The sequence below is a fragment of the Bidens hawaiensis genome, unplaced genomic scaffold (assembly GCF_021521415.1).
Source record: "Bidens hawaiensis isolate Kalapana, Puna unplaced genomic scaffold, B.hawaiensis_p1.1 tig00011438_1, whole genome shotgun sequence".
NCBI classification, from domain to species: domain Eukaryota; kingdom Viridiplantae; phylum Streptophyta; class Magnoliopsida; order Asterales; family Asteraceae; genus Bidens; species Bidens hawaiensis.
In genome coordinates this window covers 245170-264410 of record NW_027491891.1, presented here as the reverse complement: position 1 = coordinate 264410, position 19241 = coordinate 245170, and the positions used below count along the sequence as shown (strand labels likewise).

Below are 19241 nucleotides of genomic sequence, written 5' to 3'. Positions count from 1 at the left end.
TCACCATGGATAACGATCAAGAACATAAACACTTTAATTCCCGATTAAATCCAACTTGTTCCAGAATTTTCACTTTAATAAATAAGCATCACGTTTCAGGATCCAATTCTCGAACGCCTTGAAAATAACATAAATAATATGCTCTGACCGCAATCCAGTAATGACGAAAACCTTCAGTTCAATTTGACTTTCTTCAGTTGGTCAACCTCGAACAACAACTATTTCATTGCCCACAAACACCCAAATATGTGTCAATATCCAGTTTCAATCAATATCCCATTCACAACCTCAACTCCATATCCAGAGTTGACACGTATTTGTTCACACATAAGACCAAGAGATAACAAGTTTCACTCGTTGACGGAACAACGTCTTCGGTCTCACAATAATCGCGTACACCTGGCCATACAGACGAAAACCCTTTTTTTTTTAAACATGCCACATAGATGATTCATCATATTAAACTCTTGACATGAAAACTGCCACCAAACTACTGTCTTAATGAAAACATCCCAAAATTAAACCAAAAAAAAGAAAAAGTAAAAACGTTTCAAAATCAAGCACACCACCAACTCCATGACTAAAATTAAAAAACTTAGTCGACTTCCTCCATCTTGCTCTCAGCATCGTCTCCAGCTTCCTCAAGAGCAGGCACATCAGCATCCTCATCAGCGTCCTCATCAATGTTCAATCCAAGCTTCAACATTCTGTGAATCCTGTTGCCAAAGGTATTCGGCTCATCAAGGCTAAACCCAGATGTCAACGAAGCAGTCTCGAACAGCAACAACACCAAGTCCTTAACAGACTTGTCATTCTTGTCAGCATCCGCCCTCTTCCTCAACTCCTCCATGATCGCATTCTCAGGGTTGATCTCCATAGTCTTCTTGCTTGACATGTAACCAGCCATGCTTGAATCCCTCAAAGCCTGTGCCTTCATAATCCTTTCCATGTTAGCGGTCCACCCATACTCACCAGTAACCAAACAGCAAGGGAAATCCACCACACGGTCTGAAACAACCACCTTCTCAACCTTGTCACCCAACACATCCTTTATCACCTTGCATAGACCCTCAAACTTCTCCTTCAAAGCTTCCTGCTTTTGCTTCTCGTCTTCGGTTTCCTCAAGCTTCAAACCCTCCTTGGTTGCAGAAACCAACTTCTTACCCTCAAATTCCTTCAACTGACCAACTGCATACTCATCAATGGCATCAACCATGTACAACACCTCATAACCCTTCTTCTTTAACTTCTCCAAGAACGGAGAGTTCTCAACAGCCTTCTTGCTTTCACCAGTGATGTAGTAGATATCACTTTGACCCTCTTTCATTCTGGTCACATAGTCCTTCAAGCTGGTCTGCTCATCACCACTCTTGGTAGAATGGTATCTTAGCAATTCAGCTAGTTTGGTTTTGTTTTGAGAATCCTCATGGATACCCAACTTGAGATTCTTGGAGAAAGCTTCATAAAACTTAGCATAATCTTCCTTGTTCTCAGCAATCTCCTGGAACAGTTCAATGCACTTCTTCACCAAATTCTTGCGGATCACCTTCAAAATCTTGTGTTGCTGCAACATCTCACGAGAGATGTTAAGCGGAAGATCTTCAGAATCCACAATACCCTTCAACTGAGAAGTGCTTCACGTTCAAGTGCTCTTCCCAGTCATTGGTGAGACTCTTGTAGAAAGCAGCATATTCTTCTTTGGTGATTTCTTCAGGTTTCCTCATCCAAATGGGCTTTTGTTTGTTTACCAAGTCCCATTCGTGTGACACTTCCTTAATCTTCTTCTTTTTCTTCTCTTCCTTCTCCTTATCTTCATCAACTTCCTCAACTTCTCCATCCTCTTCTTTCTTCTTCTCTTCATCATCTTCATCATCAGAAATTTCTTTTTCTGTGGTTTTCTCAACCCAGAGAGAGATCGGGTAGCTGATGAACTCAGAGTGTTTCTTGATCAAATCTTTAAGCCTGCGCTCTTCAAGGTACTCAAGCTGATCCTCCTTGAGATGAAGAGTCATTTTGGTACCTCTGCCAAGGGATTCACTAGATGTATCTCTGGTAACTGTGAAAGACCCACCGGCTTGTGACTCCCAGACATACTGTTCATCATCATTGTGCTTGGTTGTCACCACAACCTTATCAGCAACCAAATAAGCAGAGTAGAAACCAACACCAAATTGCCCAATCATGCTGACATCAGCACCAGCAGTAATGGCTTCCATGAACTCTTTGGTGCCAGATCGGGCAATGGTACCCAAATTGTTCACCAAATCAGCTTTGGTCATTCCAACTCCGCTATCAATGATGGTCAAGGTGTTGCTAGCTTTATCAGGGATAATATGAATGAAAAGTTCAGGCTGTCCATCTAGCTTACTCTTGTCAGTCAAGCTCTCAAAACGGATCTTGTCCAAAGCATCAGACGAGTTACTGATGAGCTCACGGAGAAAGATCTCCTTGTTGCTGTAGAAGGTGTTGATGATGAGACTCAGCAGCTGGTTGATCTCCGCTTGGAAAGCAAACGTCTCACTGTCCGCCATTGTTAATGAAAGCTTGCTTGACGAAGAAGAATTAACGGAGAAGAATTAGTGTTTGGATTTGAAGAAGAATTACGAGACACGTGCTTGAAGATAAAGATATGAAGCTACTGCCAAGGGGGAGTCTGTTGGTACATGATGTCAGTAGTTCAGTGTCTAGTGTCTGTAATCGAGTCGTTTGGATTTGTGTTTGTATGTAAGCGAAGTTAGCTCACAAGTTCGCTGATACAGGCGAACTTGTGAACTAAGCGAAGTTAGTGACAACTTCGCCTGAACATGCCAGGCGAAGTTGTCGTGATATATATGTCCTAGGTTACGGCTTAGAGAAGAAGGGATTCAATCAGTGTATTCAGTTTACGTGTAACGAGTCCAGTATTAGTGATAGATATCACGTGTTTTCCGGTTGCAATATAACGTGTTTGTGTTTATTGTAACGTGTGTTTAATCGTATCGTCTTCCACGCTCGTAACGTCTTACGTAGGGATTCCGCACCTACGTAGAACGAGATATCTCGTGTAGATCCGGCTGGGAATCTACAATTATTAGTTCGTTAAAGTATATAAGTATATAAAGTTTGCCTTAATATTTGATTTACGTGATAATAATTATACATATCTATACATATACATATACATATGAACGATTCTTTAATGCGGGGAAAACATAAAAATCATAATATTTGATTTAAGTATATAAAATTTGCCTTAATATTTGGTTTACGTGATAATAATTATACATATCTATACATATACATATACACATGAACGATTCTTTAATGCGGGGAAACCATAAAAATCATAATCGGGTTTATAAGAGATTTGTTTAGTTACTAGTTATTATTATATAATTATTGTTTTATAAAAAAAAGTTTTAAGAATAAAAGATACCTAAAAGATTAACATAAACAGGGTGGCAGGGACTCGAACACGAGACCTGCCACTCCGTTACGCATATATACCAGCTGGACTAACCAGCAGACGTAACAAATCCTGGAACGAAATAACTATAACCAGCAGCGGCCAAACAAAAATCAAACACAAACCCTAAAAACATCAATCGGTTAATCCGATTGGTGTTGTTGTAATTGATGATAGGGCTTTCAAAGGGGAAACGAAAACGATCGTAATCATATAATTAATTACCTGATAAGTTGATTAAACCAGGGTCAGCGACGTACGAACAGGGCCGGTTTTACGAGTTCCAGATCACAAACCAAATCAATACGATAATGCAATTGATTATCGGGGTTAGGACTACGATGAGTGGTAGGGTAAAACTGGATGTGTAATTGAATTAATAACAACGATTATATGTATAACTAATTCAAGTCAAAGTCGGCCTAGTTAATTTGGTAAAACGAATTAGAATTGGTCAACATACTTAATTGGAACGTCAGTGATAACGTATATGGTAAGAATTACGCGTATATTGATTTGGTTTCCAAGTTTGCTACGAGATTTGAGGTTCAAGTAATGTAAACGGGTCAACGGTTGAAGAAATGGGTCGGGTTAAACGGTTTGGATCTGGGTAAACGAATCTGAGTAACAGGTTAGCTGGGCTAGTTATATAAAATTTGCACTTTAGCCCTTCTAATATGGGAATGGAATCACATTTGGATAAAATCTTAGTTTAGGGTAAACTTTGGATATATACCAAAGTTAATTATTATATATATTAAACAATATTAATAAACTAATGGAAACTCGAAAGACGTGATATTTTATCGTTTAAATTTCCCAAATGTGAAAACGGATCGTGTAACGGATAAGAATATTAATTAGAAGAACCGAGTTGTTACAGTACGATCCTAAGACCATCCGCAATGCTGGGGCACTTCGAAGCCCCTCCACCGTGCCATGTCAGCGCCACGTAAGCATCGAGGGCATCAAAGCCTCACCCCAAAAATGCCTTGCTATGGTTTAATGCCCCAAGGCTCCCCTATTATACATATATATATGCATATGTATGTATGAGTGTGAGAGAGAGATGGAGAGAGCTGCCAAGAGGGGCCCACCAAACTCTTTCATCCGCGTCGGCCAACACAACAATAGGATTGTTTGCGCCCATCCTCCAACAGCGCCCCACTACGGCGTTTGCCGCCCTCGGCGCCCAAAAGATCGCCCCCACCAAGCCCCATAGCGGATGGTTTAAGAGAACCTTTTGAAAATTGAGAACTTTGAAAACTATTTGAGGCACAAAAAAACCTCTAAAAATATTGAAAAAAATCATACAAAGAAAAAAAAAATTTAAAAAGTAAAAAAACCAAAATTCTTATATTTCATTCCAGATTCATAAAAAAAACTTCGTATTATACACATGTGTATAATTTCATTTAATTTATAGTTACGTAATGTATACATATGTACATTATCATTTACATATGTGTATAATTTTGTTAAACCGATATTTTTTTTAACTTTTTTTTATTTTTTTATAAAACTAGGATGACAAATTTTTTTTTTTTGGTTTTTTAATTTTTTTATATTCGAGTTTTTTTTATTATAATTTTTATATTTTTTTGTTAAGAAGAGTGTTTTTTGTGGTTTAAAATAGTTCTCAAAGTTCTAAATTTCAAAATAGTTCTCACATGATCTTAATCATATATATATATATATATCTTAATCATCTTAATCCAATACAATAATGCCTTAACGTACAATATGTACCCGAATCCCTTTTTTTCACGAATCGATCCATGAAATCTTATCCAATTAATCCTTGGTTCATCGAAAAAACAGTTTTGGATCGTTAATCGATCAATTTTATACTTTTTTTTTCACAAAAAACCATTTTTGAGCGTTTTACGTTTTTGGCTAAGCGTTTTAGTTTTTGGTTGAGCGTATTTGAGCGTTTTAGTATTTTTGCCTTTGAGAGTCTCGTGTACCTATCGTACGTTAAGGCATTATCGTACAGTATCCCGACCCTATATATATATAGGGGATCTAAAGAGAACTACTTTTAAAGAGAAAATTAGAGAACTAGTAAATAACTATTTTTAACTATTTTTAAATAAATATTTTGTGATTTTTTTCTTTCCTCATTCTAATAAGATGATATTGATACTAAAAAAAACTTGTCGGTGTAGTGCATATGTGCACTAATGTCTATTGCATATATACAATAGTGTTTTATTGCATTTAATACAGCACAATTGCATTATAAAAGACACACTATTGAATATATGCAAACACACCACTTATAATTGTATGCAATACACACTATCGCATATATGTAATACAACACTCATGCACATATGCACTATATCGATTTTTTTTTATTTTTTTTATAAAATATAACACTATTGCACATATACAATACGAACAATTGCATATATGCTAATCAACACTATTGCACATATAAAAATACACACTAGGGCACATATGCATTAAGAAAAAGTCAACGTATTGCATATATGCATTACAATGAGTTTTTTTTTAATTTTTTTGTGATGAAGAATAACAACATATAAGAAGAATGAAAGAAAAAAAATGTAAAAATATTTTTTTAATTAAATTAAAAATACTTTATTATTAGTTCTCTAGTTCTCTCTTTAAGGAGGAGTGTTCTCTTGATCCTTTCCCTATATATATACTAGGTGAGTGCCCGCGCGATGCTGCGGGTTACGTACGCAAACATAACATCGAACATGTAACAGGTGTCAACACGTGCATAATCTTGCAATGGAACGATGGTAACCCAATGATGGCATGCGCACAACGCAACATCGGACTTGTAACAAGTGTCGGTAAGTGCCTCACACAATGTCATCCGCGTAACAGTTGCCTGAACGCGTGTAACAAGTGGCGAAAATCATGAAGCAAAGCTTAAATATGTAGTAATTTTAAATAAATCATTTTTTAAACCAACCTGTTTTGACTCAAATCATGTTCCGACCCGTCACTGTTCTAAATCAAAACGTTCTTACCTAAACCCTTTCGATCTGAACCCTATCGACCTGACCCGGACCAAATTAACTGTTTTTGTATCAACCCGTTCCGACCCTAATACGGTCTTATACAGGACCATATCTGCCCTATTTGGAACCATTGCCGGCTCTAACGCATAATTAACATGCTAGTTTTTTAAAATGAAAAAGTATAGCAATACCATACTCAAATTAAATAGAATAAAATGTCTGTTTTTATGGTGTATTTTTTTGTTAAAAATATTAACGTGTGAAAAATTTATGGCCGTTACATAGTCGTGGGGGTAGTTAATATAGAATAAGGGGTAAATGTGTAACTATATTATAAATTAACAAAAAATAGTTAAAGTTGAATGATCAATATTGTTATTATTTTTTAAACCAAAAATGTAACCATTTAACCAACCGTACATCATATGACCAAATTCCATACTACCTCTTGATTTTCAAATTTTAATTCATTGTTAATTGTATATTAGACATTAAATATTGGACCTCTTAAAAATTATAAGGTCCTTACCATTCTCTTTATATTGATTTGTGTTGGTACATGATGTCGGTAGTTCAGTATATAGTGTCTGTAATCGTGTTATTTGGATTTGTATTGATGTTTAAGCGAACTTGTCTCACAAGTTCGCCTGATATAGGCGAACTTGTGGAACAAGCGAAGTTAGTGACAACTTCGCTTAAACATGTTAGGCGAAGTTGTCGTATGATATATAGGTTAGCCTACGGGTTATTTGAAAATCAAGTTTTCAGTACGTGTAATCGGTGATTGTATATCAGGTGTTATTAGTTGCAATACAACGTGTTTTTTGAGTATTGTAACGTGTGTTTGCTTGTGTTTAACGTATATCGATTCGACGCTCGTATCGTCTTACGTAGGGATTCCGCACCTACGTAGAACGAGATATTTCCGTGTAGATTCGGCTGGGAACCTACAATTGGTATCAGAGCTTTTGCTCGTGATTGTGTGGTTCGGGATTATCACACAGGTGTAGAAATCATTCCGTTCGACTATTCGCGGGACGAGTTTACGTTGGAATACCGAGTTTTTGTGTACTACTCACCTCACTCCACCAAAAACAACCCATTACACCTTCGCATACCTCGCAAAACGTCAAAATCGAACCTGCAAAAACGTTGTGTTAATCAGGCGAAGTTGTCGCCACTGTTTGTAGGGTTTAGGCGAAGATATAAGTTTAAGCGAAGTTATTAACAACTTCGCCTACCTCACAAGTTCGCTTAACTTAAGCGAAGTTATCTGCAACTTCGCCTAATCAGGCGAAGTTGAGAAGAAGCGAAGTTAAGAATTCAAGCGAAGTTAAGACTTAAGCGAAGTTAAGTTTAACTTCGCCTATTGGTACTGTTCTGAATAATTTAACATTTTTTGTTTGTTTCTTTGAGTTTTCGTTCGTATTTCCTCCAAAGATGACTTCTATAAATATTACGGAACTGGTGAAAATGGAGGTGGAAGCACGTTCAGCTACTAAGGCACCGAAAATGCTTAAGGGTACCGATTTCGTGGCTTGGAAAGATCGGTTTGAGCAGTATGTTAAATATCAAGATGCTAAGATGTGGGTGTGCATTCAAGATGGATACATTCCACCAACGGCTTTGTATGAGGGTCGTGAACAAATTAAGAAATACAATAAGATGGAAGAGGAAGAAAAGAAGATGTATGAGGCTGAAAGCAAAGCTCATGCTGCGATAACAATGGCTCTTCCACAAGAGATTCTTCACACCTTCAGGAAATATAAAACCGCCAGAGAGCTATGGGAAGCGCTTGAAAACCGATATGAAGATAATGTGGGGATACGTGCATCCAAAATTAAATTACTCAAAACCCAATTCTCGGTGTTCAAGCATTTGAAGAATGAGTCACTTGATGATATCATCACAAGGTATTACCACTTAATGACCAAACTCAGGAACTATTCAATTGACTATAAAGAAGAAGAGATCGTGGAAAAACTTCTTGATGCTCTCCCACCGAAATGGGAGATGTACACTGTCTTGATGAGAGAAGATAAAGGGTTTGCCAACATTGACTTGGAAACAGCAGTCAATAAACTACGAACTTTTGAACTTAACATGGTTCGAAAAGAGACATCAACTGATCAGGTTCAGGATCCGGGAATGTATGGTGCGAAAGTTAATTCAAGTTCAAGTTCGAAGTCAGATCATCTGCTTACTACTCAAAGGGAGACTCGAGCTCTAACTCAACTCATGATGGTCATGTAACTCTCAACATGGATGGTGATGTGTGTTTCGTAGCTGGTGGAACAAATGCTTCTAAACCTCAAGCAACAAAGGGTAGTTTTTCCTCAAGTGTTCCGAACAACAACTACTCTCAGATGCCCATGAGTGTTAAATCTGCTGAACAGCAGTTTGCTCTCTATGCATCTTTCATTGCTTCTTACGAAAATTACATTAAAGGTAAAATCGTTGACCCTGCAACTTTAGACGAAGACTATGATCAGATCGATGCTGATGATCTGGAGGAGATGGATCTGCAGTGGCAGATGGCGATGATAGTAAGAAGAGTCAAAAGGTTTATGAAGAAAACTGGTAGAAAGTTTGTTGGCGAAAGACCAGGGTTTGATAAGTCAAAGGTTCGGTGTTATAACTGTCAACAGAATGGACACTTTGCTAAAGAATGCACAAATGAACGAATAGAACGTAGTCAGAACAGGCCAACACAACCGAATGGGGGAAGTAACGAGAATAGGGCGATGATATCCAGACAGAACGGGGAATACAATTGGAATCTGCAAGTTGAGAAAGTGTTCGAACAGGCCAACTTGGTTAACATCGAAACTGAAGGAAAAAACAGAGAGACAAGAGAATTATATGGCAGAGGTGAATGATCAGCTCTCTGAGGTAAGTTCTAAACTCCCTTGTACGAACTGTGAAAATCTGTCTGAACAATTGAAAACAACAACTGATCAGTTTGTTAGTTTGGATGCTCAATTTAAAACAGTAAAAGAAGATCATTATTACACTAAAACTAGAGAAAACAGTTACACGGTAAAAATAAAAGCTAGTGAGAAAGATATCAGAAGTCTTAAAGCCAGTCTAGCTGAAAAAATACAAGTAATTGATCTTAGCTATGAAGTGTTAAAAGAGAAAACCAAACTAATTGCTGAAAGGGACAAACAGATAGCTGATTACCAGGTGAAAGTGGTGGAACTAAACAGAAAGCTTGAGCAATTTAGAAATTCCTCCGCAATACTTGATCACCTCGTAAGTGATCAACGTTCCCCAGTCAAAAGGGGAGGAATTGGATATTCTGAAGTTCCACCACCTTATAATCATAACTATACTTATGATCCTAGTAATCAGAAATCTGTTGATGTTGAAATTGGTCAGACAGTTCCTGTTAAAGTTACGATTAAAGATCCAGAAGTTAGTAAAAGCGAAACGAGTAAGCCTGTTTCGAATGTTAAGATTTCTGTTCCTAATTCTGTCTCATCAAATTCGGACAAGACATCCGAGTCTAGTGAGACAAAAGAAGAGGCAGTGTTACTAAAACATGGAGAGGAACATAAACCAACTGAAAAGAATTCTCCACTAAACCCGTATGTCCCACCATATGTTAGACAAACGGGCAGTAATGCAACCTCAACATCTAAAACAACTGTTGAGACGAAAGTTGAACACAGGAGTTGTTTCAGATGCAATCAAATAGGACACCTGATTGCTGATTGCCCTCTGAATCAGAGATTCAGAGGTATGAGGCCTTCGAAAACTGAGAATAGAGCTAACAGTAATTACTATAATGGTAAGAACGCAAACTCATCAAAGTTCAGATATTGGACTAATCCAGGTTTTCAAAGAAATCGATCTCAGTTTTTCCCTGTTAACAACCAAATCATTAGTTATAATTCATTTAATTCACGAAGGTTTGGATGGCCTCATAGTCAATCTACAAGAAGGTATCCTTTTAGGACTTACAGAAATCATTCTAATACTAACTTTGGACAGCCAAAGTACGGGATGCCTTTTAACAGATTTAATCGACCCAAGACCAATAGGTCTTGGGTCCCCAGATTTTAATCCTTTACTTTAATCATGCAGGAACAGTTGAACAGGGCTGCAAACAATCTATGGGTTGTGGATAGCGGCTGTTCCCGGCACATGACGGGTAACAAGAATTTGTTACACGAATGGGAACCTGTTTAGGGAGGTAGAGTAAGTTTTGCTGGAGAGAGTGGTGGTAGAATTACTGGAATGGGGACGGTGACAAATGGTAAAATGAAGCTAGAAAAGGTGAATTTCGTTGAAGAGCTGAAGCATAATTTGCTGAGTGTGTCTCAGATCTGTGACAAAGATTACACTGTGCACTTTACCAAAAATGAAGCGATTGTACTATATCCTGGTTTCAAGATACCAGAGGCATGGATACTAATGAAGGCTCCAAGGGAAACGAATACATATGTTATGGACATGAGGTCGACTGAGATGGAAACAGAAGAATCATGTCTTCTGTCAAAAGCAACTGAATCGGAGTCCGAGTTATGGCATCGAAGAATGGGGCATATACATCTTCGAAAAATGAACTACATTGTCAAGAATGGGCTGGTGCTGGGTGTTCCCTTGAAAAATTTCAACTTTGAAGACCAATGTCTATCGTGCAAGAAGGGAAAGCAACACAAGAAATCTCATCACACTAAGAAGGTTAATTCAATAGTCAGTACCCTAGACCTACTTCACATGGATCTCTTCGGTCCCGTGAATGTAAAAAGCCTAGGTGGAACATCATACTGCTTGGTGATAACTGATGATTTCTCTCGATATTCTTGGGTATATTTCCTGAAGACAAAGGATGAAACGGTTTAGTTGGTAATTAACTTGATTACCAAGGTTGAGAATATTATGGGGAGAAAGGTTAAAAACATCAGGAGTGACAATGTGACAGAGTTCAAAAACTATCAGATGGAGATATTCTGCTTACAGAAAGGGATAGACCACCAGTACAGCGCTCCGTATACTCCGCAACAAAATGGGGTGGCTGAGAGGAAGAACAGAACGCTAATTGAAGGAGCCAGAACCATGCTGGCTGATTCTAAACTTCTTGTGGTGTTCTGGGCTGAAGCTGTTGCAACAGCCTGTTATATCCTTAATCGAGTTTTAACTGTTAAAAGATTGAATAAAACATGTTATGAACTTATGCATGGTAGAAAGCCTAACTTGAATGGTCTCGAACCATTCGGGTCCCCGTGTTCGATATTAAAGAAGAACTCAAAATTTGGTGAGATAGCCGACGAAGGTATTTTAGTCGGATATGTTGTTGGGACACCCAACAGACGAGTCTTAAATCTATCGACCAGCAAGGTTGAGGTGGTGTGTAACACTGACATCACAAGTTACAAATCACCAAAACCAAGCACGGGACCCGCTGGGGCTTTCGACTATGATAAGCTTTTTAAATATTTTAATTTGCCTTACTTGGATTGTGCAGAAGTTGATGAGAGAATAGCTACGAAGATTCTTTATGATTAGGAAGAAAGTGTTGTGCAACGACCGCAGTACGATGAATGTCAACCTTCCTCGTCAAATGTTGTTGATACCCCTGCTGCCTCTACAGAAGAGGAATTCTTCAATCATTTTCACTCTCAACAACAATCACCCATTGATGAACTATCTTCGAACCTGGAAGACAATCTGCAAGTCAGTTCGGTTGCGACTACGAGTGTTCACAAAAATCACCCTTTGGAGAATAGGTGATCTGTCCGACGGTGTACAAACAAGACGAAGCTTGAATGAGCACACTTGTGTTTACATAAGCATTAAAGATACAAGCATCATTAACGAATGCTTGTACACCTGCTTCATCAGCCAGATTGAACCAAAGAACTATCAAATGGCTCTCAAGGACAGCTCGTGGGTCGAAGCCATGCAAGAAGAGTTAGCCCAGTTCAAGAAGATGGAGGTATGGAATTTGGTTGCAAAACCCAAGAATGTGCATGCGATTGGCACCAAATGGGTTTTCAAATGTAAGAGAGATGAGAAAGGAATAATCATAAGGAACAAGGCAAGGCTGGTTGTAAAAGGTTTTAATCAGCAAGAGGGGATCGACTACAATGAAGTGTTTGCGCCCGTGGCAAGATTGGAAGCGATTCGACTGTTTTTGGCATTTGCTGCACACAAGGAGATGAAGGTGTTCCAATTAGACGTGAATAGTGCATTTCTTAACGGTAAAGTCGATGAGGTTGTGTACGTTGAGCAGCCTCCGGGTTTTCCTGACCCAGACTTTCCTGATCACGTGTACAAGCTAAGTAAAGCGCTATATGGGCTACATCAGGCCCCTCGTGCCTGGTATGCAACTCTATCCGATTACTTGCTTGAGAATGAGTTTGAAAGGGGAAAGATCGATAGCACACTGTTCGTGAAGAGAAAAGGAAGAGACCTTCTTCTGGTTCAAGTCTACGTGGACGACATCATCTTTGCTGCGTCAAAAGTCGCCATGTGTCAGGAGTTTGAAGCCGTCATGAAAAAGAGGTTTGAAATGAGTGCTATGGGTGAACTAACTTTATTTTTAGGATTGCAGGTTGATCAGAAGAAAGATGGGATGTTCATTCATCAGACTAAATATGTCCAAGACGTTCTCAAACGCTTCAAGATGGAGGACAGCACTCCATTTGATACTCCAGTTTGCGTCAACCATAAATTGGGTGCTGATTCAGACAGTGATGCAGACGTGGACCCCACCCAATATCGGGCAATAATAGGTTCTTTAATGTATTTAACTGCATCTAGACCTGATATTATGTTTGCAGTTTGTCTTTGTGCTCGTTTTCAGGCAAACCCAAAGGAATCTCACATGAAAGGTGTGAAGAGGATATTGCGTTATCTCAAAGGCAAGCCTAAGCTAGGGTTGTGGTACACGAAAGGGGGAGACTTGGAGTTAGTCGCCTACACGGATTCTGATTATGGAGGATGCAATCAGAATCGGAAGTCAACAACAGGTGGATGTCAGTTTCTTGGAGGCAGATTAGTGTCATGGCAGTGCAAGAAGCAGACCTCAGTCGCCATTTCTACCTGTGAAGCAGAATACATGGCAGCATCGAACTGCTGCTCCCAGGTTCTTTGGATACAACAGCAATTGCACGATTACGGTCTGAATTTCACTCATACTCCTATTTGCATAGATAACACTGCTGCTATCTCAGTAACTAACAATCCCGTAAAGCATAGCAAAACTAAACACATTGACATCCGTCATCATTTTATACGGGATTGTGCTAAGAAGAAATTGATAGTGCTCGAAAAGGTTGATTCGTTAGCTAATTTCGCTGATTTGTTTACTAAAGCGTTTGACAAAACTCGTTTTCAAAACCTTGTTGAGCTAAATGGGATGATCAATCCCGAGTAACCGTGTTTTTCGTTTTTACTTACAAAAAAAAAAAAAAACGTCACTATCGCTTAGAATTATGTCGGTTGCTTCAGTTTGAATGACATATCTTCGGATATGTTTGGTCCTCATTTCTACCTGTAGAGTATGAGGATAGTCATTAACCAGATGACTGAAAGTGACCGGGGCGGTTTATGATGTGTTTTTATTCTTTCGCTGAAAATTAGTCGTTCATACTTAGTTAGATTGACACATACTCGTATGTGGTCGGTCCAGCTGATCCATTGGATCTTCAGGATAGCCGTTTACCTGAAGACTTCGACTTGATCGGGGCGATAGAAGTTAAATTTTTTTTTAATTGAGAGATGAAATAATTTTTCAAGTCTACTACTTCGTAAGAAGTGAATATACAATGTTTAAAAGAAAATTGATCCAACCTTGGAAAGTGATGGACAAACTTATTCTGTGTGCTTAACTAGTGAAGTTATTAGGCCTAAAAGACTTTAGAACAGTCATTGTATGTCATGGTAGCTTTTTATGGTGCGTAAAAGTAGAAGTGATACTAACTAAATCTCCTCGATCTTACGTGGAAACTCCTTAAGAGTTGTGCATGTCTCCATATATATCTTTCCGAATGATAGGCAGAAAAGCGATTACCCAGTCATACACGAGCCCGTGAGTGTTCTGATTCCCGAGAAGATGGTGTGTCAAGAAACTGCAGTGATCCAGATTCGGGACTTGCAGTAGTTTACTTGAAGCTGTGTAAATCTTATTATTTAAAAAAAAAATTATTTAAGCCTTCTAAAGCTTATAATGTAATACTTATCAATCATGAGGCAAGAAAGAGAACGGGAAGAAGAGTCTAAAGATCGAAGAGTACTTACTATTTAATCAAACACTACGGGTCGAGGTCAACTCGGGGTGACTTGGGGAAAGCCAAATAAGCTTTGAGAATAGATAGGAGGCATCACAATCTCTGATGTGTTGCCCATTTAAGTTTTGAGCTTAATTGAACCTAACCCGTATCACAGAAGCGATGAAAACCATACTAAGTTATTTACCTACTTACAACCTGTCTCTTTATGTCATAATACAGCTGAACATGGATCTATGTGACAGTCACTTAATTAGTATGATTCCTGTTCGGATTTTTTCTAAAACATGTTGGTCCCCCGTCAAGACTGAAATTTGATCACGTGTACTTTATTTCTAAAATTTATTCTACTTATGTCGTTTTATGATTTTATACCTGGTTACTTGGTAGTTGATCGTAACATTTTACTCTTTAAAGGAAGTTTTAAAAGTTAATTGCAAAATGTTCAAAGTATGAGGGTTTGTTTTGTAAAGTTTAATATAGGCGAAGTTGTTTAAACAGACGAACTTATAGGATAGGCGAAGTTGTTTAAACAGGCGAAGTTATGGGATAGGCGAAGTTAACCCTAACTTCGCCTGCATAACTTTGACCCTATATAAAGATATTTTTGGTCAAACTCTTCATTATTTTCATAAACCAGCGAAGTTAGCTTTTTAACCATCAAGCGAAGTTAACTGTGAATCAATCTTTGTTATTTTCTCTCAATTTCAATCCACGTTAAAGGTGTGTAGAGTCGGGGTAACGTATAATTCGCGTTGATCATTTATTTAGAGGTCGTTTTGGTCCGTCTTAGGACCCCGTTCATTCAAACCCGCAACACCCGATTTTCAAACTAGTTTTTACGTGGTCGTAATCATCTTGATCGTTTTGATATCCATAAAATCATGTGTTTATGAGTCCACAATCATCAAATTCTCCAAATCTCACCTTGATTTTTCTCTAAATTGTTGCCGCTTCAGATAGCGAAGTTGCAGTTTAGGCGAAGTTATCCTTAACTTCGCCTAACGCTTAACTTCGCCTCTTGATTTAATTGTTTAACAGAATAAGAGGCGAAGTTGTGGTTAGGCGAAGTTATCATCAACTTCGCCTAGACCTTAACTTATTTCTAATTAACTGTTATCAGGCAAAGTTAAAGTTAAGGCGAAGTTGTTTCCAACTTCGCCCCACCCCTAACTTCGCCTATACAGTATAAATCATAACTTCGCTCATGGTAATAGGCGAAGTTGTGATTTGCTTCGACGTTTTTCTAACTTAGACCGTTTATGTTGCAGATATGGCAGCTGTAGCGGGAGCCGGTGGTGCTGGTGGTGACGAAGGAGGAGATAACAATCGGCAGTTTTTCCCGGGGCATAACATGTACATAACTTTGGACCCGGATGCAAGCGGTGTTGATGATTTCCGCGAAATCATCATGTTTCTTATCCGCTCGCGTATCTTCCACGCTATTACTACAACACTGCCTATCTCTTTGCCAAACATCGAAGATTTCTGGCAGACAGTTGAATATGATTGTCGAGTCGAGCCCCCAGTTATGCGTGCAACGGTTAACAATCAGGTAGTGCAGTTCTCGTCTGAGCAGATCAGGGTGGCTTTGCAGTTTGGGGATGAAACGAGAAATGACTCTACCGACTTCGTGGCTCCATTCAGAGATGATGATTTTCTGAGAATGGGCTATTCTGGTCCTTTGGGGGATACTCAGAGACGCAAGGGGTTCTTGCTGGACCAATGGCGCTTTCTCATGCACGTGATGATCGTGTGTATGTCGGGGAGAAAGGCTGGTACAGATGGAATGGGTGCAACGATGCAGTCGGCGATGACAGCACTGACTTACAATAAGCGTTATAGCTTTAGTCAGATGGTGTTCTACGAGATAGACCGTCAAAGACGAGCGGTGGCGCGTGAGAGGTTCTTGATGTATCCAAGATTCCTTCAAATGATCTTGAATCACGTTGCTCCCACGTTACCTCAGCGCCGCCCGATTAGATATGTGGAGAGTGTAAGCAAGAGAATCTTCGCTTAGTGTAGATCATCAAGTGCAAGAAGTAAGCCTGAGCTACGTCCTCGACATACTCCATTGTTTGGGTACTTGATCAATCCTGCGTATGTTGCAGCTCGTGGGGACGAGTTTCGGGATCCGGCACCACAACAGGCTGGAGCACCTCAACCACCACCTGAGGTACAACAAACTTTACCTGCTGCTCCTGTTGTGGCACCGGAGGAAAATGTAGACCTTGAAGCTGCGTTTGGCGGTCAAGGATTTTTTGATATGGAGCGTGTTGATCCTGAGGAAGATGTACAAGTCTCGGTTGCACGGGTTACTAGTGTGGATGTGGCTATGGCAGCTACGACGGAGGCTGATTCTGATTCTTCGAATGATGATGTGGCTGAAGCTAGACAGATTTTGATCTCTCAAGAAAGAATTTATTGAAGAGAAAGAGAGACACCAATGAAAGTGATTCGGATTTTGAAGAAGATTTACATCGGTTGGTTCGAAGATCGAGAAGGGAAAGGGCAGGTGCAGGTTCGGGAGCTGGTGAGAGCTCAAGGGTGGTTCGTTTTACTCCACCCGCACTGTCTGGTATGACTATGGTCCCTTCATCACTGCCAGTTACAGGGTTAAGCGCCGCGGATGTTCCCGTGGTGACTACCTCATCTTCCTTCGGCATCCCACCCACTACATTCCAGCTCTCGGCTCCGGAGATTGTGCCCTTGCCACCTCCATCTCTTACTCCATCGGAGGTCGTAACAAGGTTTGTTGAGTCGACAGTTGTTGCCACTGCAGGGTTGTCGGTTACGATACCACCTGCGGTTACGTTTCCACCTGTTTCTGAGGTGCCGGTTACATTGGGAATCCCTCCTCCGTACGCTCAATACATATCACATATGAGGTTTGATTTCGATGCAACCTTATCCGACTTGGAAAGAATAGCAGCGCTTGAAAGGGTCGTGGCAGAACAATCAAGAGTAAATCTTATCCAGACTCATGCTATTCAGCGCCTCGTTGCGGAGAATCAAATTCAGTCGTCCCTCCTGATCGAGCATGGTAAAATATTTGATGCCTTGAAACAGTTCTTGGCATCTCAGGGGGAGACGAGCTGTAAGGGTGACGAGCTGAGGACAAAAAGAGCAACGATCGAGACGATGATCCCAATGCATCGAAAGGTGCAGGTGGTGAGTTGCCAAGAGTAAATCAAGAGTAAATCTTGAAAGGGTCGTGGCAGAACAATCAAGAGTAAATCTTATCCAGACTCATGCTATTCAGCGCCTCGTTGCGGAGAATCAAATTCAGTCGTCCCTCCTGATCGAGCATGGTAAAATATTTGATGCCTTGAAACAGTTCTTGGCATCTCAGGGGGAGACGAGCTGTAAGGGTGACGAGCTGAGGACAAAAAGAGCAACGATCGAGACGATGATCCCAATGCATCGAAAGGTGCAGGTGGTGAGTTGCCAAGAACTGAACAAGCTCTTGGGACTTCCACATCTCAGGGGGAGTCAACGAGTGCAGCTGGAGGTTCAGGGGGTGATGATGTGGTGGTTGTGGATGCTGAGGAGGTGTTAGATGATGACGTTATGTGTGATGATGATGTGTTACCAATGGAAGAGATTGAGAAGATAGGGGCTGAGATCGTGATTGACGATGAAGCTGAAGAAGGAGAGATTGTGGAGGAGAATGTTGAACATGAAATTCCAGCAGTTGAAAAGTCAGATCTGGGTCAAGATACGGGATGTGATGAGACAGAATGGGAGGAGCAGCCAAGATGGAAAGAAGGCTACGCTCAGTGGTTCGTAAAGACTAAGAAACCGGCGGTCCCTACTATGTTCAAGAAAAGTTACAACATCAAGGGTTATGCTGAATCGAAAAAGGGGATTATATGCTGGTTATATGATGAGCAGTTGAGGCTTTTTGTGATTAAACGGTATGATGGGGTTCAGTATTTCAAGAGGTTGTTGAGATCGTTGAATACGTTGCCTGAATGTGAAGTGAAGGACTTAGCCAGGTTGGGGTTGATAAACAGGAGTGACGATAATATGGCTAGGATTATTGGGAAGATAGTTTGGAAAGAAAGCTTATAATGAAGTATAAGCCGATCCGGTGTCTAAAAGAAGTGCCGATGAAACAAATGCCCAAGGATGTGCTCAAAGATCTGAAATGGTGGTACGTTGATAGTGAAACAGCTGAAGCAGTGATGGAGGATGAAGATGAACAAGAGCTGATGAGAGTGTATGATCCAATGCACTTAGTGAATTTGTCTCAAGCTGATCTGCAGGTGCTGAACGAGAAAAGGATATTTTACATTCCTGCTTGGAAAGAAGAAGCAAAGAAATATCAAAGAGTAGTTTCAGTTTGTGTACGAGAAGGCGTTCATGCTTGAAGATGGAAGATACAAGATTTTTGAGATTACAAGACACGTGATTGAAGATAGAGATATGAAGCTACTGCCAATGGGGAGTCTGTTGGTACATGATGTCAGTAGTTCAGTATCTAGTGTCTGTAATCGTGTTATTTGGATTTGTATTGATGTTTAAGCGAACTTGTCTCACAAGTTCGCCTGATAT

At 39.7% G+C, this 19241-nt stretch overlaps 1 pseudogene; it reads right to left on the bottom strand.

Moving 5' to 3' along the window:
* Positions 1 to 573: 573 nt before the first annotated feature.
* Positions 574 to 2568, bottom strand: LOC143537967 (heat shock cognate protein 80 pseudogene; annotated as a pseudogene).
* Between the last annotated feature and the right edge of the window lie 16673 nt (positions 2569 to 19241).